Here is an 11,757-nt window from a genome sequence, read left to right on the forward strand (position 1 = left end):
ACCAAGAGTAGCTTAGAGCTATTAGTAATTGGATTGCTTACCTTAAAATATTAAGTGTTAAGACAAGCCAAATCATGCTTAACCATTTTTTGATTTTTGGGATCTTGGAATCGTTTTATTCTCGCCTAAATGAGACAATTTTAATGCGTGGATAAGACGCTCAATAAGATTGAAAATTTGCATGAATGCTTTAAATTTCAAACTTATTGGTTTATGAATGGTTTTTCATTGCAAATTCTTTCAATTGTAGAATCATGTCTGCAACTAATAACAACAACAACTTATTGTGCCGGGAACTCCCCGACAAGTTGGCTTTTAGTCGAAACTTGGTAAACTTCAAGGAATGGGAAGAGGAACTTCGGAAAACTCTTTGGAATTGTTCCATGGAGTACATTCTTGATACTCCCATTCCAAGCTTCTTTTCTAAGGGAGTCATGAGTGATGAAGCTCATGATGCATGGTCTTCCGATTGCAAGAAAGTCTCACGATTAATGGCTAATTCCATCCCTGAAGAATGGAAGGAAAAGTTCTCCTCCTATTTCCGGGACATGTTCCTCAAAGCACTTGAGGACATTGTCAATGTGAGAGTCACCAAGAGTCTCAATGGAAACTATGATGGACTTGTGTTTGATGTGACTAGGTCACTCTCAAACATGAAGATAAAGTCATCGAAAGAGGGTTGCCTTGCTAAGGAAAGGTACCGGCTTTGGTCAAGGGTCTACAATACCAAATTGAGACCCGGTATGCCCCTCCAACCTCATGTGCTTAGAATGACTAGGCTCTTCAAGCACATGGAGCTTCTCGGAATCTCATTGGAGGATGAGATGGTGGGTCATATCTTGCTTGCCTCACTATACTCGGGCTATGGTGCACTTAGGATGCATATAGTTGCTGGAAAGGGGTCACACTCTTTAAAAGATGTGGTGCAACTACTTCGCAAAGCCAACTCCTATAGAGCAACCAAAATGCCCTTGAGAGCAAAGAAGAAGGAGTTCAAGAACAAAGCGAAGATGTGATGCTTCTATTGTGATGGGAAAGGCCACTACAAGAGGGAATGAAAGATCTTCCAAAGGGATGAGGAGAAGAGGAGTGTTTCATCTACCTCAGGTATCCTTATTAACACTTGTGTATAAGCTATTCATAGGTATTGGATACCATGTATGACTCACTTTATGCTTCCACTTTCAGGGACCAAGTGAGAAGGGATTCACAAGTGGATGTGCAACTACGAGCGGACAATGAAGATGCACTAGACGAAAAAGATAAAAAGGCACCGGTTCAAACCCCCCTTTGGCACCGGTTCAAAACCGGTGCCAACTACATGCTTTGGCACCGATTAACCGGTGCCAACTAATATGGCGCGTTTTTTTTTATTTTCAATACTATTGGCACCGGTTCAAATCAAGAACTTTTGGCACCGGTTCTGGTCAAAACCGGTGCCAAAAATACCCCAAAAAAATAATTTTTTTTTTTTTTTTTTTTTGCATTTTTTTCACTTAATTGATATAGAAACATTAACATATATATAAAGTTACATTATTTCATTAAAAAGGCTAAAATATTACAATTTTCGTCCAAAAAATAATTTAAAGTGTCCAAGGTTTCTGGCTGCTGTGTGTCTTCTGTCTGCACTGGTACTGTTGTCCTGGTTCTGCACTGCTACTGCTGTTCTGCTGGTCTCATGATATCAAAGTAGACTATGCGGACTTCCATTGTAGCAGAAAGACCTATTTCAAAGTCAGATGTTTAATTAATATCAAGCCATGTATATTAACCTCAAAAGTCAAGACATTGTTTAATGAAGGTGAATTAAAAAAAGATTATCTGAAAATAACAGGGAGTCAAGTAGTAAGCCAAAGATATGCCTAAGGACGATAAAATTTGTTTAAGCCCTATTGAACTTATGAAGCATAAGACGAGAAGATGATTGATAGTGTCTAATATATCACTCTAAAAGTCATACCTTCATTGTTCGCAGGGCACTGGCATTAATGTGATGAAAAAAAGAAGTGTACTTCATATGCCTAGACTCCAAATGACAACTATAGCAATTTATTTGTTCAAATATATCCATTCCAAAAAGAGTGTGTGCTATACACGAAGGGCTGGAGCAATCCCAAGACTGTAAGCGGTTATTTACTAGTGACTCGCTGTCAGAACCGCTTGGACCTGAAATAAATGATTGATGCAGGCAAGACATATGTTTAATATCAAGAGAAATTCTAAACTAACATAAACAACTTACCCTACAGAGCTAATTCAATCAATAGTTAAAATTAGCAATGCCAATTGTTATATCACATAATGTTCCTTGTTGCCAGGTTATAAGCAATTTCAATCTTCTATGCCATCTCAGACTGGTGGATACTCTGCCCAACCCCATTTTCAAAGGATATAGAATTCATACATGGTCTCCCATATTTTTTTGTATATTCATGTAACTAAATAATATGTTTTTTCAATGAACTTTACTTATGAGTCTCAATGTGTATATCATACGACATTTAGATTCATAACCAGATACGAACCGGTGCTAAAGGGGGGGGGGGGGGCTATTTCAATTTTTCTACTAGTGAAATGTTGATAGCTAGACAATGCATGTACACCAACTGTCAGTTTCTGAATAAAAAAAGTGTTTCATTCTTACCCTGGTGAGAGGTCATCATCAAATATCACTGTTTCAACATCAAATGCATGAATTGCACTCTTGATCTCAGAAACCTTGCCTGAGCCAATATATGTTCTTGGATTTGGAGCAGCAAGCCTAATTCATACAGCAGGTGTTGAAGTTATTTACCATGCAGACCAGCAGTTCTCACAAAGCAAAAATAAAGGAGAAATGTATTTGATAGAAGACATATGTAAACTATATGACAAAAACTCATAAGTCAATACACACTTGGTAAAGTAATCTGAGTTTTGTTTAACAATCTCTATCTTAACAAGTTAAAACAGAGGTACTAAAGCTTTTAATTGAATTGTAGCTGCTTTGGAGGCCATGTTCCCAGATGACACATAACATGCCTTAAGTTACAAGTGCTTTTCACTTGCAAAGAATTACAACAGATACAAAATCAACTCACTGAAACCCCTTAAGCTCTAATTAAAAGAGTTACATTATCGTTTTAAGCGACACTCTCCCATTCAATTCTCCAACCCTTCCCCAACTTTCACCGTCACACACAGAGTGACAGAGATATATAACATGTTAACTAGAAGATTTAGGGCATGCACAGATAATATAAATCTCCAATTAGCTAATTGTACTGTCTTAAGTATATGCACATTGCAACTTATAGCGTAACCACATTATGCAATAGAAAAACCCCATGACATACTCACTTTTGATAAGTAGAGCCAACAACCTGAAGACCTGCTGTGTCAGCTAGTTGAGCCAATTCTTTCAGAGATTCTTCTATTCCAAAAGAATCCACTTTAATACCTTTTCGCTCCACACCCACAAGATAAGCTTTTTCAGCAAGAACCTGACATTACATTATTAGGCCACTTAACTTATTCTCCCAAGAGCCTCAAGCAATGGCAGAGGGCGCATAAATAAGACAGCAGTCAATCAATAACAACATAACATAAACTTAAAAATGCTTAGCAACAAGTTGCGTATACTTTTCTGCATGATTAACATAGCAACTAGAATCACCTAAAGCATTAGAACAGTGATCCTAATATCATATGCTCAACCTCAACAGAAAGCCATATATGCATATAATATCATAATACAACATCACCGCGATTCCTCTTATGAGACTATATCTACTATCTACAATTGGGTAAACGGTAGACAAAATTTCATAAACATAATATGTTAAGAGGTTCTATTAGAGGTGGTTTTTGATGCACCCTAAATTTGATCATTAAACTAATAAATAACATGAAAGAAGCGCGAAGTAAAATCGAAAGTGAAAGGAAACAAAGACAAAAAAAAAAGAAAAAATGGAGCATTAGGACAGGTGCAAACCCTTCTTAAGACAGGTTAAAAGGTGCAAACCTAAATATTAGGACAGTGAATAATAAATCAACAGGTGCAAACCCTTCTACAGAAATTATACATATTCCAACAGCATTAGGACAGTGAATATGTAAAAATGGAGCTAGAGCTTAGTTGATGACAACTTTAATGATCTACAGGTGTCTACAATCCAATATCCCTTCAGAAACAGGTTTGACAGATATTTGATGAGAGAGTGTATATGTACAGAAAGTACATTGCTCTAGTTGAACTTTCCACTTTGATGGCTATCTGATGGCTGTTGTGCAGGTTGCCCTGGAAAACGGGTACACTCAGTTGGCATTTGGGTCTTGCACATCGACTATTGCTCGTCCTGTACTTTCAGCCACTGTTAAGGTTGGTCTACTAGGCGAAAAAGGCAAAAAGGAAAGGGTTAGGGTAGGGAAGAGAGTTTTTGATGAGCTTATAGGCAATAATTTGACAAGGGAAAGAGTTTGTAATAAGCTAGAATGAGGCTTGTGTTTTCTAGGCTTGTGTTTGCTAGAAGAGTGTTATAATTTCAAAATAAAGCTCTTTAGTGAGTGATGATCAATGAGCGAGAATCAAAGCTTCCTACCCCTTGTTGTCTTGCTTTAATACTTGTATTATGCTGTAGGCCATTATGACTAGCCTTATTTTAGATCAAAATCCATACTTTATCTTCACATTATTTTCAAACAACCTAAACAAACCGCCTACGCTTATTAGGGTGTAATATTACAACTCACATATCAAAAATCATTAGCAGGGATACTAAGAACAAAACTATGCTAGATTGCTACAAATCAATATGTTTTACCAAATCAGAGAACAAAATTTCAGACCACAGGAAACTACATACATAAAAAAATGTAGCTGCATATGAGATATATAAGTGAAGTTAGTAAGATTGTGTAGCTTAGAAGTAGATTATATTGCTTAGGTCCCTATAAGGTTCACTTTTTAGGAGTTCTATAAAATTATACCAGACAACAAAATATAAGCCGTAAATTCCAAGGGCTTCATATACAAGGATATATGTAAAAGTCAGTTTTTGAGTTCAAGGGTGGGTCAGATTGCAAGAATAAACTGCACCAATTGAATACGAATTTTGAGGCGATTCTAGTTGTAGTAGTTAGAATAGGATATCTAGTGTTAAGGAAAAATATCAGAAAAATTGACTAAAAATAATTTACAGGGTTTTAAGTCAATTTTTGTCAAGTGGTACAGCTGGAAAATCTGATAAGCATGTTCTGCTAGCAAGGGCTGTTTTCCTTGAAGTTTTATGCAATTTCTTAGCTTTGTTTTATACGTTTTTCTCACAAAGTTGTAACCTATTTAAAGGCCTAAATTCATCAATAATATTAAGTTTTTCAGTCATCTAAAACCCCCACCTTAACAAATCAGTATCCGAGTTTGAATCATTACATCATCCTCAATCCCTCATGAGAGGATTGTTGAAGGGAAACCTTAGAGAGTCATGGCCTAGGCCACTATTTTGAGAGTGATAGCCTAAAGCTATTAACCTATCCTTTTGTAACCTTTTAGCTGTTATCGATCAAAATTCGAGCTGTAATCTTTATTTACTTGCATTACTAAATCAGAATTAGAAACCCAGAAAATCTAATCCATTACACCCTACAACCTTTTCACTCAAAAGCGGCAGGATTATTCAACACTTTAACGTCAAAGGGCATCAAAACAAGCATACAGCATGCAATATGCTAGATTTGGATATGAAAACAGGATATGCAAGCAAAAACAAAGAAATTGAAGATAGCAGCTAAGGGATAAGTGTATTGCAACCAGAGTAATCACAATACAGGGGCCTTCTTTCGAGAGGAAGGTTCTCTCCACAACTCACTTCAACAAAAAATTCTGGATACTCTCCCCCTATCCCATTAGCACTATTTAATACGGCAATTAAGCCTAACAAACTCAAGCAACAGCTAATACAGGGAATCAAAATAACAACCAAATAACAAACTTTTTTTGACCGAGATGTGATGTTATAATGAACTTCTATGGAATACTATAGTTTCATCCCCAAAACACACCTTGGAATTAAGGGTTAGGGTTAGCAATGTTTTTTTTAAAACGAAAAAAAAGGAAAAACCAGAACCCTAAAATTACAAAATTGAAAACCAAATCACGACAAACCCTAGGTTGCGAAGAAATTCGGTAGATTAAGAAGACCACAATGGCCCAAATCTTACCTCGAAGCTACTTCAATGGAGGTGAGAAAACTCAGATAGTGCTTCAATGGAGAATAGAGAGCACGAGTTCAATGGAGGAGAGATATGGTCAGAGAAGGAGGTGCATGCAGTTGCTTCAATGGAGTGAGAGAGCTCAAAAACGGCTTCAATGGAAAAGGTGGGAATTCGGAGGTGGTGGCTTGGAAGAGAAGGTGAGAACGAGGGAAAAACAAGTAGAAAAATCAGGAGGAAAGAAGAAGAAGAAATACGAGAAGCTTGGTTTTTTTTTTAATGGCACCGGTTCAAACCGGTGCTAACTACTATAGTTGGCACCGGTTTAAGACGAACCGGTGCCAACTCTATTGCTTTCTTCGAGTTTTTTTATTTTTTTTTGGTTGGCATCGGTTTGAACCGGCGCTAATTAGATTATTTGGCACCGGTTTTGGTTGGAACCGGTGCCAACTCTAAATTTTCCAATCCCGCCCATTTCCTTTGGCACCGGTTTTCAAGAACCGGTGCTAAAGGGGGGGGGTGCCTATTTCAAAATTTCTACTAGTGATGGTCCTACCGTCGTGCTTGTAGGCACATTATTTGTTTGTGGCTTGTAGTAGAACTAATTCTTGTTTTATTATGTTGAGCATATTTTGATCTAGGGCGTTGGACGCCGGGTTGTTTGATCACAAGATTATAACAATGGTTGTTTTTGAATGTCTTGTTTATATGTTTTATAAGATCACACATTTTATATGTGATTACACAAATTTTAATTATACCACCAAAAGAGCTAAGACCATTGAGTCAAATCATACCTACTTATGGCATTGTTGTCTTGGCCACATTAATTTCAAACGCATCAAGAAACTTCTTCATGAAGGGATTCTTGGTTCATTTGACTTAGAGTTGTTTGAAAACTGTGAAAGATGCTTACTAAGCAAGGTGATAAAGCAACCATTCTCCAAGTTGGGAGAAAGGGCTAGTGACTTATTAGGTCTTATACACACGGATGTATGTGGACCAATGAGCATAACCACAAGAAATGGTTATAGCTATTTTATCACCTTCACGGACGACTTTAGTAGATATGGCTATGTCTACCTTATGTTGCACAAATTAAATCTGAATCTTTCGAGAAGTTCAAAGAGTTTCAGAGTGAAGTGGAAAATCAGATTGGCAAGAAAATCAAAGCGCTTCGATGGATCGAGGTGGCGAGTATTATTTGAGCCACGAATTCGACGATCATCTGAAAGAACATGGTATTATCTCAATGCACTCTTAACCGCGGCACTAACACTGAACCGAGCTCCGTCAAAAGCTGTCGAAAAGACTTTACATGAATTATGGATGAAGAAACCTCTGAGCTTGTCTTTTCTTAGGATTTAGGGTTGCGAACCATATGTCAAAAGACTCATATCTGATAAGCTTACACCAAAATCTGATAAGTGTTTCTTTGTGGGCTATCCAAAAGAAAACAGTGGGTATTACTTCTACAACTAGTGTGAGAACAAAATATTTGTTGCTCTAGACGGTGTCTTCTTGGAAAAGGAGTATCTTTCCAAAATGACAAGTGGGAGGAAAATCGAACTTGATGAAGTTTGAGAAGGTGAGCAACAAAGTCAATTTGACAAAACTGAAAATCAAAGTGCTTTAGAAGCAGCTGTTGACATGGGTCAGAGTTAAACCAACAATGTGCAAAGTCAAAATGACAATGCAAATGCTCAATCTATTACCTTGCGTAAGTCGCAAAGGACAACATCTCAACCAAACAGATACCTCGGTGTTGTCCTTAACCAAAGATCAAGACATCCTAATTATGGATGGAGATGAGCCAGCGACGTACAAGCAAGCTATGACGAGCCCCGACTCTGCAAAATGGCAAGAAGCCATGCAATCCGAGATGGACTCCATGTTTGAAAATCAAGTTTGGGACTTGGTTGATTTGCCCGAAGGTTACACACCTATCGGTTGCAAATGGATTTTCAAATTGAAAACCGACAAAGATGGAAATGTATATGTATACAAAGCTAGATTTGTGGCAAAAGGTTACAAGCAAATTCACGGCGTTGATTTTGATGAAATCTTTTCGCCAGTCTCCATGCTTAAGTCCGTCCAGATTATCCTAGCAATTGTCGCATATTATGATTATGAAATATGGAAAATGGACTTCAAAACCGCCTTCCTTAATGGGATTTTGGAAGAAACTGTGTACATAACACAACCGGAAGGTTTTATTGATCCAAACAATGCTGGGAAGGTATGAAAGCTTAAGAATTCCATTTATGGATTAAAGCAGGAAAGCAAATGTTGGAATCTGTGATTCGATGAAGCCATTAGTAAGTTTGGTTTTATCAAGAATCTAAATGAGTCTTGTGTTTACAAGAAAGTCAGTGGGAGTGACATCGCATTCCTTGTCTTATATGTCGATGACATATTGCTCATTGGAAACAACATTCCAATGTTGGAGTCTATAAAGACTTGGCTTAGAAAGTGTTTTTCAATGAAGGACTTGGGAGAGGCACAATACATATTGGGCATCAAGATCTATCGGGATAGATCTAAAAGGATGATTGGATTGAGCCAAAGTACTTATATTGATAAGGTACTGGCACAATTCAACATGGAGGAAGCCAAGTGAGGCCACCTACCTATGTCACATGGCATAACTCTCAGCAAGAAACAGTGTCCGAAGACACCTGATGAGCGAGAGAGGATGAGTTTGATTCCATATGCTTCGCTTATTGGATCAATCATGTATGCCATGATATGTATTAGGCCGGATGTATCATATGTATGCCTTGAGTGCTACTAGTCGATACCAATCAGACCCAGGAGAGGTGCATTGGACTACGGCCAAGAATATCCTAAAGTACCTGAAAAGGAACAAGGATAAATTTCTAGTTTATGGTGGGAATAATGATTTGGTTGTTGAAAGTTATACCAACGCAAGCTTCCAAACTGACAGAGACGACTTCAAGTCACAATCAGGATATGTGTTATGTCTTAATGGAGGAGCGTTTAGTTGGAAGAGTGTTAAGTAAAGCACAACTGCAAACTCTACAACTTAAGCTGAATACTGGGCAGCTTCGGAATTAGCTAAAGAGGTAGTTTGGATTCGTAAGTTCGTTGGTGAACTTTGTGTTGTCCCCTCAATAAAGGGACCAATAGACCTCTACTGTGATAATAGTGGGGCTATTGGTCAGGCCAAGGAGCCAAGGGAGCATCAGAAAGTCAAACATGTCATAAGGCGATTTCACATGATAAGGGAATGGAAGTCCGAGGGTGAAATTAGAATTTGCAATATTGGAACGAACGAGAATGTAGCTGATCCACTCACTAACCTTTGCCTCAAGTGAAACACAACAAGCACGTTGAGGCAATGGGAATCAAACACCTTGGAGATTGGCTTTGAATTCCCTATTTGTGTGTTTTAAATAATTTGTGGAGATCTTAATGTAAAATACCATGCTAAAACCATTCATTTATAGAGTAATTTAATTTTTCTATACATTATTATTTCGTTTCTATTTAATTGTGGTTTAGAATTAAATAATGAGTACATTTGATTTGAAAATTCAAAATAGGGTATCAAGGCCATGTCTTGGATAAAGAAACACCTATTAAGTGAACGTTGAATATCATATCGAAATCATCCCTAATCGAAATATTTGAAAGATTGGACAACTAATGACCGCATGAGATTAACGTGTAGTATGATTTATAACACTGTTTCTTGTGCTACATGGACATGATTGTCATAAATCATTTGCACAGGTATTAGTTTGGAACTATACCGGATCGACCTATGAGAATACCTTAAGAGATTTGACAATCATCATAAGTATATCGCTCATTATAATTATCGGAACCTCTTTCCTCGACCATGAGTATTGTAAGTTCTCTTGTTTGATTACTAGTCCATTTTGATGTTGTCAAACGTCTGCCGTAAATAAGGATTATAACGAAAACACTCGAGTGGCTAGGTCCTCTAAGTAAGGGAAGCTAACAATTCAAGACTGGGAATGTCCCCCTATTAACAATAGGGAACATATCTTTGTTGTTTACAAGGCCTTTCAAAGAACGAGACTGTGAAAATTCATGGCTTTGCTCAGATGGATTTTAGAAATCATCTGCTTATTTACAGTCGAACTCAAAAATCGAGAAACACTTCTGGACGTAATAAGGATGACAAAGAATCTTACCTTATAGTTCATGAAGAGACATTAAGTGACGTAGGAAATAAACTATACACTAATAGCGCACTTGTCCGGAAGGACAAGTGGGAGATTGAAAGGAATGGTGTCCTTCGAATAAGTGTATTATTCCAATAGAGGGTTCGGAATTATTTGAAAGATAATTCAGTGAGGTCAAGTGGTCGGAATGCCTAGTTGTAGGCCGCTTTCGATTAGTAATATTAATGCATAATTAATATTACAGCTTAATCTTGACTAAACCCTTCGGGTCACACCCAATCGAGTAACCGAACTGAAACGAAAAATTAATCCAAAGGATTAAATGAGTCATTAGAGTATTACGAACAAAGACGTCGGATATCAAGCTTAGAGCGTCAAAACCGAGCGTCGTAAGTCAAGTGGAGTTTAGGATTCGACGAGACAAAAAATCAAGCAAACAACAAGTTTAAGCTAATTCGTAGCTTCGCATTGGCCTAGCCATGCGAAGGCTAGGCTAGCATAGGGCACCAACCGCAATGCATTGGTGTGCCGCAAGTCAAGCATGCATGTGCATGCTAGGCTTGCTAGCCGAGCATGCTTGCAGGGTTGGTGCGTCTGGTCGCACGCAAGCTAGCCCCAGCACGCATCGCTGGGCTAGCAAGGGGCCTGGAAGCAGGTGCCTTGTGGGGAAGCGAGGGCCTAGCAAGCATGTCAGGCTATGTGGTAGGCGTGTCGCGTACCTATCAAAAATAACCTAACAGACCAATACTAATGTAGACTAGCAAGTAAGGGTCGGATCCCAAGAGACTAAGGTTAAGAAATAATTAAATAGACTCGAATTTATACTAAGAAAGAATCAATTATAATCAATTATCTAAGGAACTAAGTATGAGAAGAATTCGAAAATAAACTAAATGAGATAATTAAATCAAGTACTTAAAACATCCAAGATCTAGTTTCACCACAATTATTATCGATGCAATTGTCATTCTACCCTTAACATACGATTTCAATCGAACGGGGAAAAGTAAACCCTAATAAATACCAAGGATCTCTCTCGAGTATCAATGGCTTCCCTAACATACAATCAATCCTATTCTCATGGTATCATGCATATTAAAGACATTAAACACATTACTCTAACTTCCCGATTATCAAACATAACTACTCTCGTGATATGAATCAAACCCTAAATTAATTTACTCAAATCCGTTTATACCCAACTCTCGCTGTGATAAAAACAATGGAATAATCGCAATACTATAGTTACGTCTAACCTAGCATTGGCATAATCACAATCAATTTAGCAATTCAATTGTTAAAGTTATTAAAGAATTTAAAGATTTAATTCATGCATCAATAATAATAGGGCTACACTAGACCTTGAATTAAAGAATCTACTCACACATGA

General features: G+C 37.6%; 1 long non-coding RNA gene across 1 annotated transcript; it reads right to left on the reverse strand.

The window, feature by feature from the left end:
* Positions 1 to 1,546: 1,546 nt before the first annotated feature.
* Positions 1,547 to 4,153, reverse strand: LOC110735713. The gene is made up of 4 exons (XR_002514158.1): positions 3,343 to 4,153; positions 2,648 to 2,764; positions 1,964 to 2,169; positions 1,547 to 1,727 (listed from the first exon to the last, which is right to left on the reverse strand). It is a non-coding gene; the product is annotated as an uncharacterized LOC110735713 (long non-coding RNA).
* Between the last annotated feature and the right edge of the window lie 7,604 nt (positions 4,154 to 11,757).

Source organism: Chenopodium quinoa, unplaced genomic scaffold, assembly GCF_001683475.1.
Source record: "Chenopodium quinoa cultivar QQ74 unplaced genomic scaffold, ASM168347v1, whole genome shotgun sequence".
Lineage (NCBI taxonomy): Eukaryota > Viridiplantae > Streptophyta > Magnoliopsida > Caryophyllales > Amaranthaceae > Chenopodium > Chenopodium quinoa.